The sequence below is a fragment of the Podarcis erhardii genome (assembly GCF_964252035.2).
Source record: "Podarcis erhardii genome assembly, chromosome: 15".
Taxonomy (NCBI): Eukaryota; Metazoa; Chordata; class Lepidosauria; order Squamata; family Lacertidae; genus Podarcis; species Podarcis erhardii.
The window spans coordinates 27,139,034-27,161,187 of NC_138505.1; the positions used below are offsets into that span (position 1 = coordinate 27,139,034).

Here is a 22,154-nt window from a genome sequence, read left to right on the forward strand (position 1 = left end):
CAGACTTTAAGGCTGGAAGGATAAACACCCACCGTCTATTGCCTAACGGTTTGAGGGCCTCACTGCCCTGGCTGCATTGGAAGATATTTCCCCAAAAATGTCAGTCTCATGTGGATACCAATTTGAACATCTAAATGGCTTATTTTCCCTTAAATGTTTAATTTAAGATGGGTGCATTGATGGTTCTTGTGAGCTGATGGGGGGGGGTTTGCTGGGGTTTTCCCCCACCCCTTCATTTTTTCCCCTTTATCTTTTTAATTCTTTGTTAAATTCACTACTTTTTAAAAAAGTAAATCTGCACATGACATTTCCCCCCTGGGAATGGCAATTCTGCAATGATGTGGAAAGTGTCACCGGCTGTTGGAGCCACCTCACTAATGCAAAAGGCTGGCTGTCCAGATTCCTGCATGTGGATGCGGAGCAGCCTTGTGTCTCTGCTCACGTGTGCAGGATCCGGCACACCAAGTGTCCAAACGTGGAAAAGCAGACAGAAAGCATCCTAGGCGTTTGTGTCTGATGAAGATGCATTTGAAGGCTGAAGAAGATGAGTCATCTCATGCAGGAGAAGGGAGGCCTGTTTTGTCTGCCTGCATCTGTGCTGAAATCAGGGAAACTGAGACCCAAAGGTAGTTCCTTAATGAAAGGCATTGGAACAGACTTCTGGGAATTGTGGTGCTTGGCCTGCACTTCAGCCTGTTGTTTAGTCGTGTCCGACTCTTCGTGACCCCCTGGACCAGGGCACGCCAGGCACTCCTGTCTTCCACTGCCTCCCACAGTTTGGCCAAACTCATGCTGGTAGCTTTGAGAACACTGTCTAACCATCTCATCCTCTGTCGTCCCCTTCTTGTGCCCTCCATCTTTCCCAACATCAGGGCCTTTTCCAGGGAGTCTTCTCTTCTCGTGAGGTGGCCAAAGTATTGGAGCCTCAGCTTCAGGATCTGTCCTTCCAGTGAGCACTCAGGGCTGATTTCCTTCAGAATGGAGAGGTTTGATCTTCTTGCAGTCCATGGGACTCTCAAGAGTCTCCTCCAGCACCATAATTCAAAAGCATCAATTCTTTGGCGATCAGCCTTCTTTATGGTCCAGCTCTCACTTCCATACATCACTACTGGGAAAACCATAGCTTTAACTATACGGACTTTAGCCTAGAGACAGGCATTCCTTGCCTTTGTATGTAATTATGTCCTCTCTGCAAGGCCTTGCTAATGGCTGAGTTTCTCCTCTGAGGTTCCCAGACCGGCCCAGGAAAATGGCCTCCTTAGATCAGCCTTGGCAACGGGCACAACCCCTGGAGGTATTGTGGTTAATTACTGTAGCAATTTCCAAGTACTATGACAACATTTACTGCCACGTACAAGGACTTTCGCTTATTTGCTATTACTGGCACAACCCTCCTGTTTGTTTTGCTCTGCTTTATTTATCCATTTGTGAGCTTTCTTACCCGCCCTTTGCTGAAAGGTCTCAGGGCGAATGATAGCCGTAGAATCACCGTAGTGGAAAACAAGTAAAACAGAAACAAAGCAGTTTCTGTACAAGTATGAAAACAATTCCAAGCAGCGGCAGATCAACCAAAGCAGAGGAGGCTGGTTTTAACTGTCCAAGGCCAGGCGGGTGAAAAGAGACACATGACAAAAGCTACAGAATGAAGAAACTCAACGCACCTCTTGGTGCTTCGCCAGTGGCATTGAGTGTGCGTACACCACACATTTAAAGCACATGGCTCCCCCCACCAAGAATCCTGGGAATTGTAGTTTGTTAAAGGGAAGTGTAGCTCTGTGATGAGGAAACTGCAGTTCCCAGAACCGTAGAGGGACTCGGGTTGGCGCTGTGGGTTAAACCACAGAGCCTAGGGCTTGCCGATCAGAAGGTCAGCGGTTCGAATCCCCGCAACGGGATGAGCTCCTGTTGCTCAGTCCCTGCTCCTGCCAACCTAAGAGTTTGAAAGCACGTCAAAGTGCAAGTAGATAAATAGGTACCGCTCTGGCGGGAAGGTAAACGGCATTTCCGTGCGCTGCTCTGGTTTGCCAGAAGCGGCTTAGTCGGCTCCCTCAGCCAATAAAGTGAGATGATCACCGCAACCCCAGAGTTGGCCACGACTGGACCTAATGGTCAGGGGTCCCTTTACCTATGCAACCGTAGTTTTCTTTTGAAAACACTCAAGAGGATTCTGCCCTTGAGAATCCAACAATAAGCTACTCTCTCCGCTGTCAGAAGCAGCATGCACCTGAACCAGCTGTTGGAACCCACAAAGCACTGCTGTTTAGCTCAGGTCCTGTTTGCAGGCATCTTTGGAGGGGGGCATCTTATTGGCCACTGTGAAAAGGGGATGCTGGACCAGATGGGCCTTTGCCCTAATGCAGCAGGACATTTACTACAATCTCAGATTGGATTTTTGGAGGAGAGGGCTATTGAAGGCTACTAGTCATGATGGCTAGGCTCTGCCTCTGCAGTTGGAGGCAACATGCTTCTGAATATACAGTTGCTAGAAGCCACAGGAGGGAAGAGGGCTCTTGCATTCAAATTTCTCCTCGCTGGTTTCCCACACACATCTGGCTGGCCAAAGAGGATGCTAGACTAGATCAGCCATTTTGGCTTGATTTAGCAGCCAGACTCTCATGTTCTTCATATCTTTCATTCTTTCAGACCTAATGCAGCAGTAAACCCTCTTTCTGTGGCCTCCTGCCCCACTGTTGCCCTCCTGTCCTCCTCTTAGATAAATAAGGCAAAGCCAACAGTAGAGGAGACAAAACTTTCCTAAGTCACAAAGAGAACTGCGGATCAAAGCACCAACTGATCCTTCCTAGACTGCCAAGTGCAGAGAGGATTGGATGTGGGAAAGACAGGCTGTCTTTCTGCAGTGATAAGGATCCCTGAGTCGGAAGCAGCACAACAAGCCCCCCCCCCCCCACTTCCCAGTTACTTATTGAGCCCAGTCTCAAGAGGGCACCAAGACTGCCGACTTTTCCCTGGCAGGGCTCTTGTGCAAATAAAATTCTTTGGCTCCTGGGCTTAGCTCTAAACCAAGATTAGTTTGAATATTTACCTGGCAAGACCTCTTTGGCACGTCTCTCAGATACTGATTAGCAACATCCAACTTGTGGCTATCCTGGGATCCGAGAGAGGATTTAAAAACACAGACAACTTTACGGAGACAGTATGGTGGAAAGGTTGGTAACACTTGGCACCAAGGCTGCCCAGCCTCCATCTTGCCACAGCGTGGGCCATATCTTGTGATCAATTATGTGGGGTGGGGCTTACCTGCCACCCCATATTTTATTCAAGCTGGCACCCCCACTTGGCAGGGACTGGGCCCTGCTTTCCTTTTCTCTTCACCTGGGCTGAAAATTGAGATTTTGTTTATTTAATCAACTGATTTATAGACTAGATAATTAAAAAAAAATCTCTGAGTGGTTTGCAAAGTAAAAACTAAAACCAACACTAGAATGCAAAACAACAACAACAACAACAACAACAACAACAGTAATAATAATATCTAGACTAGAATGCAAAGAAAATTGGACAAGGGGCAGTCAATAAAACTGTTTGGCGCTGCTGAGCTGTGTCTCCTTCTACAAGAAGGGCCAAGGCTCTGTGGTGCAGAGCAGCTGCTTGGCCCTTAAAAGGTCTCAGGTTCAATCTCCATTGGCATTTCCCTATAGTGCTGGGAAATAAAGGTAAAGGGACCCCGACCATTAGGTCCAGTCATGACCGACTCTGGGGTTGCGGCGCTCATCTCGCTTTATTGGCAAAGGGAGCCGGCGGACAGCTTCCGGGTCATGTGGCCAGCATGACTAAGCCGCTTCTGGCGAACCAGAGCAGCACACGGAAACACCGTTTACCTTCCCGCCGGAGCGGTACCTATTTATCTACTTGCACTTTGACGTGCTTTCAAACTGCTAGGTTGGCAGGAGTTGGTTGGGAAGTAACCTTGTCTAAAATCCTGGAGGGATGCTGCCAGGCAGTGCCAACAATATTTTTTACATAATATATGGGGCTTGACAATTGGCCAACGTAGATGGATTCTCTGTGCCTTTGCATCTGCAAAAAGAGTGATATTGATACATTGGAAGAACAAAAATATGTCCCCCTTTTCGATCAATGGATAGATGACATGACAACTCTTGCAACCTATGAACGGATTGCTTTCAGACGAAGATTATACATGGACAAATTTAACGATATTTGAAACATATTGATAGGGACACATGAATCAACATATACTTGAGGGAAACAACAAGTTTATCCATCTGCATATATACAATATAATTTTGTAACCTTAATTATATTTTATTGTTATTTTATTGGTGTTTTCCTCTGCTTTTTAAAAATTAATGTATCTTTTTTCCTTTTTTCGTTTCTATTCTTTCCCCCCCCCTTATTTACTTTAACTCACTACTGTATAATAATCTCAATAAAATATAAATGAATAAATGAATAAACAAACAGCTAGCTGGGCCAATGGAAAGGCACTGCCAGTCAGTGCAGACAATATTGAGTTAGATGGATTCAGTGGTGCAAATATAAGGCAGCTTCCTATGTTCCCAGTAGAGAGTGTGTGTGTGTGTGTGTGTGTGTGTGTGTGTGTGTAAGTGTAACTGGCATCCAGATGCACGATGCCATTGAAAGCCTTCTCCTCCAAGACTCAAGCGTTGTTCAATATGGATTACCAGCCCATTTGGATTTCCTAACTCAGGTATGAAAAAAATGTCCTGACTTGGCCCTCGTTGCAAGGAGCTGCTACCTGCAGCAGGTGCTTCTGGTGTCAAGTCAGGGTCGCTTGAGCTACTAATTAATCTCAGATGGGCTTTTTCCTTTGGGTTCCACACTCCACAGATGCCTCCTCCCTCTCCTCATTTGCCAGCCAGGTTAGAGTCCACTCCGGAGAGAGCTATCTCACCAAACGTTTATCTGAGCAATTGCACCAAAGAGCGGTTCCAGGCACATGCCTGGCCTGCGTGAACATCAGGGATGCTCCTTCACCTCCCTGGTCCCATGTTTCCTCTCCAGACTTGGTGCTGCCTTTCCCCATCTCTATGAGGGATCTGGGGAGGACCCTAGTTCTCATTGCACTTTGCATATTTTGTAGGGGTATATACCCTAGGTGAGAGACAATGTTCAGCTGGTCCAGGGTGTTAGGAAGGAACATAGGAAGCTGTATTTACGCTAAATCAGATGACTGCCTGGGTAGCTCAGGTGTTCGAGGATGGTGCTGATAATGCAAAGGTTGCAGGTTTGATCCCCGTATGGGGCAGGTGCATATTCCTGCATTGCAGGGGAATGGAGGAGATGATTCTCAGGGTCCCTTCCAACTCTACAATTCTCTGATTTCTATGACTAGCTCAGTACTGTCCACACAGACTGGCAGCAGCTCTCCAGGGTTTTAGGCAGGGGAAATTTCCAGCTCTAACTGGAGATGCTGTCAGGGATCAAACCTGCATGCAAAGCAGGTGCACAGTCGCCAAACTGCAGCTGGAAACACAGGGAACTTCGTTACACTGAGTTGGGCTCCTAGTCCATTTAACTCACCATTATCTACACCAGGCTTCACCAACCTGGTGCCCCCCAGATGTTTTGGGCTATATAGAGTCAGTGTGGTGTAGTGGTTAAGAGCGGAGGACTCATAATCTGGTGAGCCGGGTTCGCGTCTCCGCTCCTCCACATGCAACTGCTGGGTGACCTTGGGCCAGTCACACTTCTCTGAAGTCTCTCAGCCTCACTCACCTCACAGAGTGTTTGTTGTGGGGGAGGAAGGGAAAGGAGAATGTTAGCCGCTTTGAGACTCCTTCGGGTACTGATAAAGCGGGATATCAAATCCAAAACTCTTTATAGGTAAAGGAAAAGGGTCCCCTGACCATTAGGTCCAGTCGTGGCCGACTCTGGGGTTGCAGTGCTCATCTCGCTTTATTGGCCGAGGGAGCCAGCGTACAGCGCACAGAAACGCCGTTTACCTTCCCGCCCTACTTGCACTTTGACATGCTTTCGAACTGCTAGGTTGGCAGGAGCAGGGACCGAGCAACGGGAGCTCACCCCGTCGCGGGGATTCGAACTGCCGACCTTCTGATCGGCAAGTCCTAGGCTCTGTGGTTTAACCCACAGCGCCACCCATGTCCCTGTTTTGGGCTATAGCTCCCATCAAATACAGCTAGCAAGTTTGGTGGTCAGGGATTATGTGATTCTTAATCCAAAACATTTGGAGGACATGAGCTGGTGGAAGACTGGTCCTCAGATTCCATTCCAACCCCAATCCGTATTTATTTCTATGGAACCACTTGAGGTCTGTACCAGTGGACAGAGTGGGCTGTTTCAGGGTTGCCTTTCATTGTCTGGAATTGCACCAGGTTTGGGGCAGCTCATGTAGCAGCGGCGTCATGCCTAGCCCCGAGCTGGAACCAGGCCCTGCAGTCCTCAGAGAATGAACCAATCATCCCAGAAGCCAAAGACCTGGAGGATAGGGCATATTCATGGAGATGAGGTTTTATATATTTATTTTATATATATAAAATATATATAAAATAAATGTTCATAAATGTACCAATGTCTGGAGCAGCAGAGGAAGACCTTCCTGAAACCATTTTGACTTCCAAACTGACCAAATGTTTTCTCTGCAAGGAGGGAGGGGTGGGGGAACTTTCCCATTGTCTCAGGAAGTGGGTGATCACCATTTCAGAGCAATGGGCAGACTACCAGGAGAGGCAATCAGATAAAGCATTATCAGAAAACCTGCCAGACAAGAAAAACAACAGCACTCAAATTTCTGTTGTAGACCGCCTTTTCTGTGATGTAGGTATGATGTTTGTGGAGGGTGGTCTTGGTTTACACCCCTGCTGTGATGTATGTATGATGTATGGAGGGGTGATCTTGAGCTCCAGGGCAGGGAATTTAAAATGTCAATATAAGGGCAGGCATACCATTGTTTTAGGTCCTCCTCCTTTCCTGCGTGTGAGGGGAGCACCCTGTTGCAATAGGTCAATAAAGATCAGGCTTACTAGATGCTTTGCTTCTCAGTATTCTCTGGTCGGCCTCTGTTATTTTCTCCTACCAATAGGGAACACACGTAAGGACTCCATATGGGCTCTTGGATACCCCATAAAGGAAGAAGGGCAGATTTTGTTTACAAAAGTATGTAGCCTTGTGCAAACGAGTGTCCGTGAGGAACTATTTGCAACCCTTCCGCTTCAGCAGAATCCATCCAAGTTCTGCTGTGCGCTGCTCCAGCAGCAAAGAAAACGACTTTTGGTAAGGCTTTTCTGGCCCTGAGGGAGGATGACTAAAGATGATTGCTGGACCAGGAAGCTCACCACCTGGAGCCCTGAGCTCCGCGTTGCTCTGGCACCATGCAATAAGAACTTATAAAGTGAAGCGATGAATGGGTTGCCAAGGTATCGCATGAGCCATTAGGCTTCAAGAGCAGGAACTATCATCCAGGCATGTAAACATCTAATTTCTCCAGGTGGAGAGAAATGCGTGGCGGAGAGTAAATCGACGAAGGAGCCTCAGCTTCTATCAAACAGCAACATCCTTTTATGGCACCCACAAGGCAACACACAGGCTCTCCTATTCAGGCTGTGCTTTCATTGTGGTTGTCTAAGCTGCCTCACAGGGTTGTTGTGGGGGTAAAACGAAGGGGAGGGCAGCCATATACTGTATTTTTTGCTGTATAAGATTCACTTTTTCCATCCTACAAAGTAAGGGGAAATGTGTGTGTGTCTTATGGAGCGAATGCAGGCTGCACAGCTATCCCAGAAGCCAGAACAGCAAGAGGGATTGCTGCTTTCACTGTGCAGCGATCCCTCTTGCTGTTCTGGCTTCTGAGATTCAGATTATTATTTTTTCTTGTTTTCCTCCTCCAAAAATTAGGTGCATCTTGTGGTCTGGTGCATCTTACAGACCAAAAATACGGTATGCTGTTTTGAGCTTCCCGGAGCACAGACAAGGGATGCAAACGTAGTAAATTAAAATACTTTCCCTGCAATCTTTTATCAGTCGTTCAAAATGGGCCTGAAATGGCCGTCCGAGCACTACTTGGAACCCTGGAGAGCTGCTGCCAGTTATTGTGTACAATACAATCTAGATGAGCCTGTGGTCTGACTCAGCAGAAAGCAGCTTAATATGCAAATCACTGCTTCCTGCAAACCCTTGAAGCTCCCTTGGCAGACGGTTGCATTTCAGACGCTGTTGCTTTGAAGAAGCTGACTCTCTTTCCCAGGAGGTGCTTCCTCTTTCGTAAGAGGCACTGGGAACAAGTTCGTCCACACCGTGAATAAATGCACCGCCTAGTTTAATACCCAGGTCTTTTGTTATTATAATCCCTGGGTTTGCAAAAGCGATTTCACGTTGGTGACCTCGCCTAAATTCTTGAAAGGCTTTGTGGTTCGCCAGCCTTGGGGAACTCCTTCTGCAGTGGGCAACTCCTTTAATCAGAGGGGCATGGCTCCCTTTTTACTCATGCATTTCCAGAGTAGCTACAATACCTGAAGCTTACTTTTTCCGGAAATGTTGTTGTTGTTTAGTTGTTTAGTCGTGTACGACTTCATGACCCCATGGACCAGAGCACACCAGGCACTCCTGTCTTCCACTGCCTCCCGCAGTTTGGTCAAACTCATGCTGGTAGCTTTGAGAACATTATCCAACCATCTCGTCCTCTGTCGTCCCCTTCTCCTTGTGCCCTCAATCTTTCCCAACATCAGGGCCTTTTCCAGGGAGTCTTCTCTTCTCATGAGGTGGCCAAAGTATTGGAGCCTCAGCTTCACGATCTGTCCTTCCAGTGAGCACTCAGGGCTGATTTCATTAAGAATGGATAGGTTTGATCATCTTGCAGTCCATGGGACTCTCAAGAGTCTACTCCAGCACCATAATTCAAAAGCATCAATTCTTCTGTGATCAGCCTTCTTTATGGTCCAGCTCTCACTTCCACACATCACTACTGGGAAAACCATAGCTTTAACTATATGGACCTTTGTTGGCAAGGTGATGTCTCTGCTTTTTAAGATTCTGTCTAGGTTTGTCATTGCTTTTCTCCCAAGAAGCAGACGTCTTTTAATTTCATGGCTGCTGTCACCATCTGCAGTGATCATGGAGCCCAAGAACACTGCCCAGCTTAACTCTAGGCTACAGAGTCCTTCAACACAACATCCCTGGATGTTGCTGAAGTGCCAGCTCCCATCACCCCTGACCACTGAGTGACCTGGCTTGGAGTTGTAGTCTAAAAACACCTGGGTATGCAAGGTTGGATAAAACTGCTGTAAGGGAACCTCACCCCACTGTTGCCCTGGCTCTCTATTTTGCTGGAAAAAAGGCTGCTGTCAGTCTGGAAGAGGTGGTCCAACACTGGCATGTCCCCCCCCCAAATGCACAGGAGCACAGTGTCGGTGATGTTAGGAACTTTATGAGTGCCCCCATAATGTACCTGGAAAGGTGTTGATTGGCTTAGAAGCACAAGAGCAGGAAAGGCTATCTTTTTGAAGTCAGTTGGCACCCTTCAACCAAGCCACCTTAATGCAGATCTTACATTGGGAGAGTCAGTGTTGCTGTCATTTATTAAATTTATTGGTCACTTTTCCTTGCCAATGGCAACTCAAAGCAACTCGCAACCAAATAGACACAACTCACAGGGATACATTAAAACGAAACCCCACCAGAAGACATTAGTGTAATGCTTAGAGTACTGGCCTAGGGCCTCGGAGACCAAGGTTCGAATCCTGACTCAGCCATGAAGCTCACTGGGTCACCTTGAGGACCAGTCACTGCCTCCCAGTCTACCTCACAAGGCTGTTGTGGGGATTAAATGAGGAGTGGGGAGAACCACTTTGACCTCATTGGAGAAAAAGGTTGTAAATAAATGCAACAGATTCGAAACTCCCTAGGGAGGTTGTGGACTGTTCTTCCTCTTTAAGCGGCGGTTGCATGGTCATCTATCATGGATGATTTAGTTGAAAGGCACGAATTCCAGGGGTTGACAAATAGCCCTCAGGGTCCCTTCCAGCTCTGCAATTTCTTGATTCTATGAAAATGGGCACCCCTCACTGCCCTGTGTTCAGATTCCTCTCTGGGCATGTTCCTGACGCTTTGCTGGCCACGTACTGGAGGCGCTGAGCCCCAGAATGTCCTCTGTGGCCTGGAGTTGAGCCATTCCCTAGAAAGAGGTCGGTGCACGTGACCTTCTTATACAGCAGCAATCACAAGACGTGGCGTGAGCAATTAAAGCAGCCCCGCTAATCAGAAAACAGAAAGCCCTGTGGGTGAAAGTATAAAATCATTAGGCAGTAATCCAACTCACCGTTCGGAAACGACCGAGAGATAAGTGTCAGTTGGTCCCTGAATGATTGCAGCTCCGATGCGGATTAATAAGCCAAGCTGTTGCAGGGCTCTGTAGTTAAGTTACAGGTCTTCTGGTGTGGTTTCTCTTGGGCAGAGCCAAACAAATGGACAAAAACTCTTAAAGGGAGCAGGGAGGGAGTCTGCTGAGATTCATAACTCTCCCTTCCTCCGTTTCTGGAAGGGCTCCTGTGCCTTTAAGAGCTGTGTGGGATGCAGCAACAGATCTTGACCAGCTGCAGTGGTTAAAGGCCTAGACAGGTGCTGGCCCTGCTATGAGGCAAAGGGAAGAAGTTGCCTCAGGCGGAAGAAGTTGATGAGGGGCAGAATGGACAGAGTCATGTGTGCTGGAGAGCTGCCACGCATCACTGTCATCAATAACAGGGTAGATGGGCCAGTGTTCTGTCTCATAAGAACATAAGAAGAGCCTGCTGGATCAGGCCAGTTACCCTTCTAGTCCAGCCTGCTACTCTCACAGTGGCCACCCAGATTCCCCAATGGGAAGTCCACGGGCAGGATTCAAGCACAGGAGCATCTCTCCCCTCCTGTGCCTTCCAGCAATTGGTATTCAGGAGGATTGGTCTCTCTAACTGTGGAGAAGGAACATAGACATGGTGGCTAGTAGCCATCGATAGCCCTTCCTGCTACACAAGCTTCATAGTTTATCTATGTGCTTTGTGAAGAAGTACCTTCTTTTATTTGCTTCCAACATTCAGCTTCCATGGATGCTCACAAGTTTTAGAGTTAGGAGGGCAAAAAACTTTTCTCTTATCAGTTTCCTCCATGCCATGCAGAATGGTCCAATCTCTTATTCTGTCGCTTCTTACCCCCTCTTTCTCTAAACTAAAAAGTCCCAAACGCTGCGACTCTTCCTCATAAGCAAGTCTCTATATCCCTTTGATCATTTTGGTTTATCTATGTGCTTTGTGAAGAAGTACCTTCTTTTATTTGCTTCCAACATTCAGCTTCCATGGATGCTCACAAGTTTTAGAGTTAGGAGGGCAAAAAACTTTTCTCTTATCAGTTTCCTCCATGCCATGCAGAATGGTCCAATCTCTTATTCTGTCGCTTCTTACCCCCTCTTTCTCTAAACTAAAAAGTCCCAAACGCTGCGACTCTTCCTCATAAGCAAGTCTCTATATCCCTTTGATCATTTTGGTTGCCCTTTTCTGAACTTTTTCCAACTCTAAAAGGTAAAGGTAAAGGGACCCCTGACCATTAGGTCCAGTCGTGACCGACTCTGGGGTTGTGCACTCATCTCGCTCTATAAGCCAAGGGAGCCGGCGTTTGTCTGCAGACAACTTCCAGGTCATGTGGCCAGCATGACTAAGCCGCTTCTGGAGAACCAAAGCAGCACATGGAAACACTGTTTACCTTCCCGCTGGAGTGGTACCTATTTATCTACTTGCACTTTGACGTGCTTCCGAACTGCTAGGTTGGCAGGAGCAGGGACCGAGCAACGGGACCTCACCCCGTCATGGGGATTCGAACCACCGACCTTCTGATTGGCAAGTCCTAGGCTCTGTGGTTTAACCCACAGCGCCACCCGCATCCCTTTCCAACTCTACAATCTCCTTTTTGAGGGGAGGTGACCACAACTGCACACAGTATTTCGTATGCAGTCGCTTGTTAGAAATACGGGAGGAAATGCAGAAAAAAACCAGTGCTGAATTGGGAACCAAGTCAAGAACTGTTAATTTGCTTGGAAGGAAACGTTTCACAGCAGTTGGTCATCGGACTCACTCTTCACCCCATCGTTTGGGCACTTCTGAACAATGCCTTGGTGTGGTGGACGGCTATAAGGTTTTGCTGCACTTTTGCATTATTCTCACTCCCATGAAATAAATTTAAAGTCTAGAATAGTTTAGGTGCGATCCAGCCAGAAACTGTCTTGTAAATCCCATGCTATATACACTCACTAGTCCTTTGGACCTGATAAAGTTTGCACATTGTAATTAGATTCCAGTTGCACGACCTTCTAGCATGGCTGCTATTATTATTTATACTGGTGTAACCTTTTGCATTTGACCCCACCCCCTTCAGGTATGCAGAGTCCCTGGTTCACTTTCCTTAATTTGCTTACTCATATATCCATCAAGGCCAACTCTCTCTCACACACGCACACCTTGCTAGCCCGTGATGAAGAAACCGAAAACAGCAAAATAATAATAACAGATTAAAGCAAGCCAGCTCATTCTGTCCTCCCAGCCCGATCAGTCTGTCTGTTAATGCAGTCTCACTATTGCCAAGAGCTTTGTTCATGTCCTGAGATCTTCAGCTCAATCTTCCATCTCTCCAGTTCAAAAAGCTTCTTCTTCTTCTTCTTCTTCTTCTTCTTCTTCTTCTTCTTCTTCTTCTTCTTCTTCTTCTTCTTCTTCTTCTTCTTCCTATTCTGCTCTGCGAGCAAAACTTCCCAGAGCAGCATACAGCATAATAAAACCACATAAAAGAATGATTTTCATGCAGGGCGTAGTTAACCTGTGGAACTCACTCCCACAGGATGCAGTGATGGCCACCAACTTGGACGGCTTTAAAAAGGGGTTGGACAAATTCATGGAGGAGGAGAGGGCTATCGATGGCTACTACCCATGATGGGCATGCTTCACCTCCACTGTCAGAGGCAGGAAGTGCTTCTGAATTCCAGTTTCTGGGAGCCACAGGAGGGGAGAGTGGACTTGTGCTTGAATCCTGCCTGCTTGAGGCATCTGTTTGGCTAACTCGAGAACAGGATGCTGGACTAGGTGGTCCACTGGCCTGCTCCAAAAGACTCTTCCTATGTTCTTAATAATACTCTCTGGTACAGTGGTACCTCGGGTTAAGTACTTAAGTTGTTCTGGAGGTCCGTTCTTAACCTGAAGCACCACCTTAGCTAATGGGGCCTCCTGCTGCTGCCACGCCGCCGGAGCACGATTTCTGTTCTCAACCTGAAGCAAAGTTCTTAACCTGAGGTACTATTTCTGGGTTAGCGGAGTCTGTAACCTGAAGCGTATGTAACCTGAAGCGTATGTAACCTGAGGTACCACTGTACAGCTAATATTTTAGATCCTGGACTTAGATCCATAGTTTTATGTGGGTGGCCCTCCTCAGATGGTCAGGAGTATTTTACCTGTATTTCAATGTTGGGGTATAGAGGTGTTTTCCCCTCCCATTTCCATGTAAGGTAAACTGCCCTGGGAATTTCTCTTGAGAGGTGGTTGCAGACAATTCTGAGATAACTAAATACCAAACCAGTAAGTTTACTCTCTTCCTCTGTTTGAAGACTAGTTCCTTAGCAACAAGCCACTTCCTGACTCTCTGTCATGGATGTGAAGTATGAGGAAAACCTCAGCTGTCACAGAAACACCCAGCCAGGTTTAACTTGGAGATTAAGCAGTTTGAAGTAAGAGCATGTTCTTCAGAAAGTTGTCTGCTATGGGGGGGGGGAGTGCCCTTGCAGCTCCAAAGGGAGGCTTGCACTTCCTTGAATGGGGTGGAAGAGTGGCACAATTGCCAGGGCAAATGACACTATGGAAATCTCAATGGGCCCCATCCATGGGGCTTTATGTAATTACTTTGGCATCCTCTGCTCTATTGGTTGTGATTCCTGCATTGAAGGGAGTTGGACTTCATGACTCTCTGGGTCCCTTGCAGCTCTACAATTCTGCGATTCATTCGCTGATTTATTTAGACAATTTATATACAGTGGTACCTGTATGGAAGTGAGAGCTGGACCATAAAGAAGGCTGATCGCCGAAGAATTGATGCTTTGGAATTATGGTGCTGGAGGAGACTCTTGAGAGTCCCATGGACTGCAAGAAGATCAAACCTCTCCATTCTGAAGGAAATCAGCCCTGAGTGCTCACTGGAAGGACAGATCCTGAAGCTGAGGCTCCAATATGGCCACCTCATGAGAAGAGAAGACTCCCTGGAAAAGACCCTGATGTTGGGAAAGATGGAGGGCACAAGGAGAAGGGGACGACAGAGGACGAGATGGTTGGACAGTGTTCTCGAAGCTACCAGCATGAGTTTGAGCAAACTGCGGGAGGCAGTGGAAGGCAGGAGTGCCTGGCGTCCTCTGGTCCATGGGGACACAAAGAGTCAGACACGACTAAACGACTAAACAACAACAACACCTGTCGGGAGTTCAGCCTACACTCAAGTGTACACCCGACTGGCATGTTTTCTCCTTCCTAGTTGATCATTCGGGAGCTTCAAAAGCTTTCTTTAGCCTGACCATCACAGTAACCGATGCCAACCGACACCGGCACACTTAGGGGTCCGCAGAGTTTGCGCACCTTGCGTGACAGACCTCAGTAACTCAGCATTTTGGCTAATCTACTTTATTTACTTATAAACACACACGGAGCACTGCAACATGGCTCCCTCTCTCTCTAGCATCAGACAGAAAAGAGAAAGAGCAAAGGACAATAGTCCCACTTCACGGAACACAGTAACACAAACATCCTGTTTCTGTCACTTCCCACTCTGTGGAGTCAAAACATATACCGTCATGTGAAAGACAACAATCCTATGACTGCAATCATGGGGCAGGAATTCTAACAGTCCCTTGGTTCTCAAACTTAATCCATTCCAGGAATCCGTTCGACTCCCAAAACCATTCGAAAACCAAGGTGTGGCTTCCAATTGGCTGCAGGAGCTTCCTGCACTCAATTGGAAGCCGCGTCAGACATTTGGCTTCCATAAAACACTTACTTCCAGGTTTGCAGCATTCAGGAGCCGATTTGTTTGACAACTAAGCCGTTTGAGAACCAAGGTACCACTGTACTGTTTAACCATTTGTTTGAGGGAAGGGCTCTAAGTGTCTTACAAGTATCATAAAAGATTACCAGTGAAAATCAGAGAATAGAAAATACATTACATATTTTCAAGCCCATCTCTTAAAAATGACACAGTCTGCTGCTGAAAGGGACAGAGCATCGGAAAAGTCTGGCGCCAACAAGCAGGTGCTTAAAACACCCAGCTGCTGGCACCTCCAGATGCACCCAATTCCTGGAATATTTTGGTTCTTTCAATCATTACCAACTGTTGGTCAAGGTGGAAAGCTGCCTGAACAGAATCGTTAACCATCCCAGGAGATCATTACATACAGTATCTGACACAACTAAAAAACAGCCACCCCAAATACACAAACAGAGAGATAAAACGTATGAATCTCTCATTCATTTGAATGGGGCTGGTAGTCCAGTCTGTGTCCCATGTTAATTAGTAATAGTCACTACAATTATCTGCAAACTGCAAATTATTTTCCCGGAATCCATTCCCAGTAAGCCACTCATCCTATTCCAGTCTTCCCCAATGGTCTGGGTATGCCTGGGTCTGAGGGGAGCCGGTCTGTACACACACTATACTAGGGTTCCCAAACTGTGGTCCGTGAACCTCATTCAGGTGTTCTGCGGTATGTCTGTAAAAATACAATTAAAAATCATAAATCTATCACAGTGCATTTTAACTATAGCAACAGGCAGAAGGAAAAAAACACATTGAGTGGTCTGCCAAGACCCTCAAGTGATCCATGGGGAAAGAGGAACATTTGGGGGAATGTTGCCCTAGACCTTGAAAGCACATCCAAAGCATGTTCTTTCCTCAAAGAATTATGGGAACTGTAGTTTGTTAACTGTTGCTTGGAATGGTGACTGTGAGGGAGGATAATATTATCTTCCTTAGGCGTCTCTGATAGGACAGTATCCAGCTGAGAGTAATAATTTTCTTTAATGTCTTCATCGGCGTGCAGTGTTGGTGCATAATAGTAGCCTGTTGGTTTTTGGTGAGTTTTATTCAAAGAGTTTGAGAGCCACTCATTAATGCAGGTAGGGACTTCTGACAGGAGCTTCACAAGATTGTTTTCGATAGCGAAGCCTACCCATGTATTCGACGTTCTTGTTCAGATAGACCTTTCCAGAAGAATGTGTAGCCTCCTTTTTCTTCCTTCAGTTGTCCCTTGCCTGCTCTTTGAGTCTCTTGAAGCACTGCAATATCGATATTAAAACGTTGCCGCTCTCTTGCAATGATGGCAGTTCTGCGTTCAGGATGCTCGTTATTTGTGTTATCTGACAAAGTCCGTATATTCCATGTTCCAAAGTTCAATTGTCTTTTACGACCGCTGGGTGGTGACCCCACTGGGCACGGTAATCCAGTCAGGGAAAAGGGGGCCCTCCCCCTTTTTGGGGTGAGCAGAGTGGATCCTAAAAAGGGCTGCTCAGTCATGGATACAGCTGCTGATCTGCTCAACTGCCTTGTTCCTTGAGTCAGAATGACTGAATCTGTATCCACCGCCCATGTGCCCATGGGCGCCCATGACTAGGGGCTTCCAGATTTCATGGTCCTGCCCCTGTTATCATTTACCGATCACCATGGGGCTTTGGGGGTTTGGGTTTGGGATGGGTTTTTGGAATACGCCTGTGCATGAATTTGTTTTATGTGTGTAGATCAGTGCACGCTGACCAACGCACATTCTTTGCAGTAAGGCTCTGTTCTGATGGCATGAGTAGTCACGACGACTGGTAGATTCGTATCTGCTGCAGCCTTCATCCGCCTTCACAGCAGTTGTAAAATACCACTTGTTACCATCCACCTGTTCAGCCATTGAGGACTTCTTGGATCATCAGAGCCCGTGTGGTGTAGTGGTTAAGAGTGATAGACTCGTAATCTGGGGAACCGGGTTCGCGTCTCCGCTCCTCCACATGCAGCTGCTGGGTTACCTTGGGCTAGTCACACTTCTCTGAAGTCTCTCAGCCCCACTCACCTCACAGAGTGTTTGTTGTGGGGGAGGAAGGGAAAGGAGAAAGATAGCCGCTTTGAGACTCCGTCGGGTAGTGATAAAGCAGAATATCGAATCCAAACTACTCCTCCTCCTCCTCCTCCTCCTCTTCTTCTTCTTCTTCTTCTTCTTCTTCGTCTTCTTCTTCTTCTTTCTTTGTCTAGTTCCTTCCCTTTGATTTTACCTGCTGGGAGTACGAGATTCCCGACAGCTTCGCTCACAAGGGTCATAGGAACATGCAAGCCTACTTACCACGACAAGGTGATGATCCAGCAAGTGAGGTTTCTGAATACCAGTTGCTGGTAACCATAGGAAGTACAGAGGGCTCTTGTGCTCAGGCTCCTGCTTGCAGGCTCCCTATTGGGGTATCGTTTTATATATACTGTGTATACACACACACACACACACACACACACACACACACACATTTTCATTGTTTTTTTAAACATACCATTTCCTACAATCATTTAACATAACTTTCTATCTTATACAATATTTTAGACTTCCGTCAACAACTTCCATTCTCTATTGCTTGTTCTGCATTTCTTAATTTCTCTGTTACTTTTAACTGTCTTTAATTAATAATTCTCATTGTAGTCTTTCTTGCAATGTTTCAAATAGTCCTCCTTACAAAACTTCTTGCAATCCTACTAGCGTAATCTGTTTATTACAGTTGCTTTTCAAATAGTTCAAATATTTACTCCAGTCTTCTAAGAATCTCTGATCCACCGGGTTTCAAATCCTTCCTGTTAATTTATCTAATTCTGCATAGTCCATTAATTTCATTTGCCATTCCTTTTTCGTCGGTAATTCTTCTTGCTTCCATTTTTGTGCCAATAATATTCTTGCTGCCCCATTGCATATAAAAACAACTTACAATCCTGTCTATCAATATCATCCCCTACACTGCCATGTAAAAATGCTTCTGGTTTTTTAATAAATGTATATTTCAACATCTTTTTCATCTCATTATATATCATTTCCCATAAGTTTTTCACTTTTTTACATTCCCACCACATATGATAAAAAGTTCCTTGCTTTTCTTTACATTTCCTTTATATATATATATAATTTTTATTAGTTTTTTAACATATCATTTTCAACAGTAATTAAACATACTTCTACATCTTATTCAATTTGTTTAACTTCCATCAATGCTGTCTGAAAATTTTCCAATCTATTTTTTTTTATATAAATATTTATTAAAGTTTTTGAATATGAATGCACAAATAATAAACAATCTTACTTCTATCACAAACGTAGTTTCATCCCTTCTTTGGACTCCCTCGCATCTCCCGCTCCCATTTACATCATTAAAAGATTTTTCCAAACAAATTATCAACTTGTTTACAATCTCATGTCCACTCCTTCAAATATAATCTAGCAATTCTTCCAAAAAAAATTTATATTTTCTTTAGTCTCACTTATCATCAAATTTAAATCTAATTTAGTGGTGGCCAATTTTTTATAATCTAGCATCCTTCTTAACATTCAACCAAATTACAATGTTTTTGTAGATACATCTTAAATTTCTTCCAGTCTTCCTCAATCTTCTCTTCTCCCAGGTCTCGGATTCTGCCAGTCATCTCGGCCAGTTGCATATAGTCCATCAGCTGCATCTGCCACTCTTCCAGTGTGGGTAGATCTTGAGTTTTCCAGTTTTTTGCGATGAGTATCCTTGCTGCCGTTGTTGCATACATAAAAAATGTTCGGTCCTTCTTTAGCACCTTCTGGCCGACAATACCCAGAAGGAAGGCCTCTGGTTTCTTAGTGAAGGTATACTTAAATACCTTTTTCAACTCATTATATATCATTTCCCAGAAAGCCTTCACCTTAGGGCATGTCCACCAGAGGTGAAAGAATGTTCCTTAATTTTCCTTACATTTCCAACATTTATTATCAGACGAATGGTATATTTTGGCAAGTTTAACTGGGGTCATGTACCATCTATATATCATTTTCATTACATTTTCCTTCAGAGCATTACATGCGGTGAAGTTCAACCCAGTGGTCCACAACCTTTCCCAATATCCTGCGCCCACTTTATCATAGCCGATTTAACCATTTCGTCTTGTGTATTCCATTTTAACAGCAAGTTATACATTCCAGATAATACCTTAGTCTTTGGTTCTAACAATTCTGTTTCTAACTTCGATGTCTCCACCTGGAACCCTAACTTTTTGTGAAAATTTTCCAATCTAATCTCTTAGTATGCATTTCTTATGTTCCCTATTACATTTCAAACTCATAACCAATATCTCCATCTTTTTCTACTTTGTAGCACTTTGTATATTTCTCCTTACAAAACTTCTTGTAGTCCTACTAGCATAATTTGTTGATTACAAAACAAAACAAATTCCTTCCAGTAGCACCTTAAAGACCAACTAAGTCAGTTCTTGGTATGAGCTTTCGTGTGCATGCACACTTCTTCAGATACACCCAACACGGCTACCTATCTGTTTGTTGATTACAGTTGCTCTTCAAATAATTCATATACTTCTTCCAATCTTCTGTAAATCTCTGGTCCCGCAGGTTTCGAATCCTTCCTGTCATTTTGCCCAGTTCTGCATAGTCCATTAATTTTGTCTGCCATTCTTCTTTCGTAGCTTTTCTTTACATTTCCAACATTTATTACTTGTTTTATACATTTTAGCTAGTTTCACAGGGGTAATATACCACCTATACATCATTTTCATCACATTTTCTTTCAAAGCATTGCATGCTGTAAATTTTAGTTTTCTTTCCACAGTTTTTCCCAGTCTTTTAATTGTATGTTATAACCAAAATATTTGGCCCAATGTATCATAACCGACTTTACCTCTTCGTCTTTCAAATGCCATTCAAGCAGCAATTTATACATTTTAGACAAAATTTTATAATCATTATTCAATAATTCTATTTCAAATTTTGATTTATTATCATCAAATCCTTTTTCTTTCAAATCCTGTTTAAATGTTTCATTGACTTGGCAATAGTGCAGCCAATCATTCACATATCCTTTAACCTCTTCATAAGGTTTCATTTTCCATTTACTTCCTTCCTTTTGTATTAATATTTCATATGTAACCCAATTTTTACTCATATTTATCGTTTTCACACTCATTGCTTCTAATGGAGACACCCACCATGGTGTTTTACGTTCTAATAGGTTTTTATACCTATCCCATATTTCAAATAGAGATCTTCGGAATATATGGTTACCAAATCCTTTATGGACTTTTGTCTTGTTATACCATAAATATGCATGCCAACCAAATCTATTATCATAACCCTCCAAATCCAATAAATCTGTATTTTCTAACAACATCCATTCCTTTAACCAACAGAGGCAAGACGCTTCATAGTACAATTTCAAGTCTAGCAGGGCGAAGCCCCCTCTTTCCTTAACATCTGTTAACAACTTATACTGAATTCTTGGTTTCTTCCCCTGCCAGATATATCTTGAAACCATCTTCTGCCATTCTTTAAAAATTGCTGCCGCCTTGATTATTGGAATTGATTGAAATAAAAATAACATCTTTGGTAGCACATTCATTTTAACAACAGCAATCCTTCCCCAAAATGATAATTTCATCCTTCCCCATACTTCCAGTTCTTTTTTAATTCCGTTCCACACTGGAGTATAATTATTCTGAAAAGGATCTGTATTCTTTGACGTTAACCATATTCCTAAATATTTGATTTTTTTGACCACTTCTATACCAATCTGTTGCTACAACATATCCACCAAGTCTTGTTTCATATTTCAAACTATCATTTTAGTTTTCTTTTTGTTCAATTTAAAACCTGCTACGTGTCTGAATTGTTCAATCTCTTCTAGTACTTCCTTGGCACTGGTTAGTGGTTCTTCTATTGTTAATACCAAGTCATCCGCAAAGGCTTTATGTTCCTTCCGACCAATTGAAATTCCTTTTATTTTTTCATTTCTCCTTATTGTCCCTAGGAAGATTTCCAGTACTGATATGAATAGTAATGGTGATAATGGATACCCTTGTCTTGTCTTTCGTGATTTCAATATTTCCTGTCATTATGTTATTTACTATCGATTTTGCTTTTTGATCAGAACATATCACTTTTATTCCTTTTATAAATGATTGTCCAATGTCCATTAGTTCCAAATTCTTTATCATAAATTCCCAAGATATATTATCCCCTATCGGGGTTTCTGGTTGGCCCCATGTGAAAACAGGATCCTGAACTAGATGGGCCAATGTCGTGATCCGTCAGGGCTCTTCTTATGACCCCCTTCCCCATTGTGATGGCCTGGGATTCAGAGGCTGAACCTGAGGAATCCCAGCCTGCACAGGATTCCCCGCCTCCAGAACCAGCTGAGCTGGGGCTGGGGCTTGAGCCTGAAGGGTCCTCACCTGTGCTGGATCCTCAGGCGCAGGCACCAGCTGAGTCTGCTCTGGCTCCTGAGGTGATGGAGGACCCATTGCCTGCAGGTGCTCCACTCTCAGCCCCGTCAGGGGAAGCTGAGGTTACCTCTGGGTCCGGTAACCCTCCAGCCTCTCCTGAGATGCAGAGGCTCAGGGCAGAGAGGCGGAGGGAACTAAGTTCCCGCAGGAGGAGTGCTCGCCTCCAGGCCAGGAGAGGCGAGTCACCTGTGGACCGGGGCCACCCTATGCCTCGGGGCAGATAAAAGCCAGCCAGCCCCAGTCTCAAGTTGCGAAGCAATGTTGTTGGTAGCCTGTTCCTGCCTGACCCAGTCCTGCTCTTCTGCCAGAGTTTCTGACCTCACCCGACTCCCTGCCTTGGACCCAGCTTCGACGGACAGCCTCCATACCCCACCCTCAACCTCGGACTGGACTCGGACCTCGCCGCACGGTTAACCCTCAGGACCAGCACACCCATTCTCTCCTAGTCAACTCTCTGAATGGGTGGTGTGTACACCTTGCAGTTATCACTGGCACCTGTCGCCCCTCATGGCATGTACATGGGACTTAAAGCACCCCATGATGCCCAGCTTGCCGCTTCTGACCCTGCAGCTATTGGCTGGGTGTATTTTGCATCTGTTGCTACTGCGATATCATTCGCCCTCCCCCTTAAAAATGGAGTCAGTGGAAGAGAAGCAAGTGCAGAC

General features: G+C 45.1%; 1 protein-coding gene across 1 annotated transcript in view; it reads left to right on the forward strand.

Annotated features, from left to right (window-relative positions):
* Positions 1-22,154, forward strand: part of DEPDC5 (DEP domain containing 5, GATOR1 subcomplex subunit) — a 186,270-nt gene that overhangs the window by 80,967 nt on the left and 83,149 nt on the right. The window lies entirely within an intron of this gene.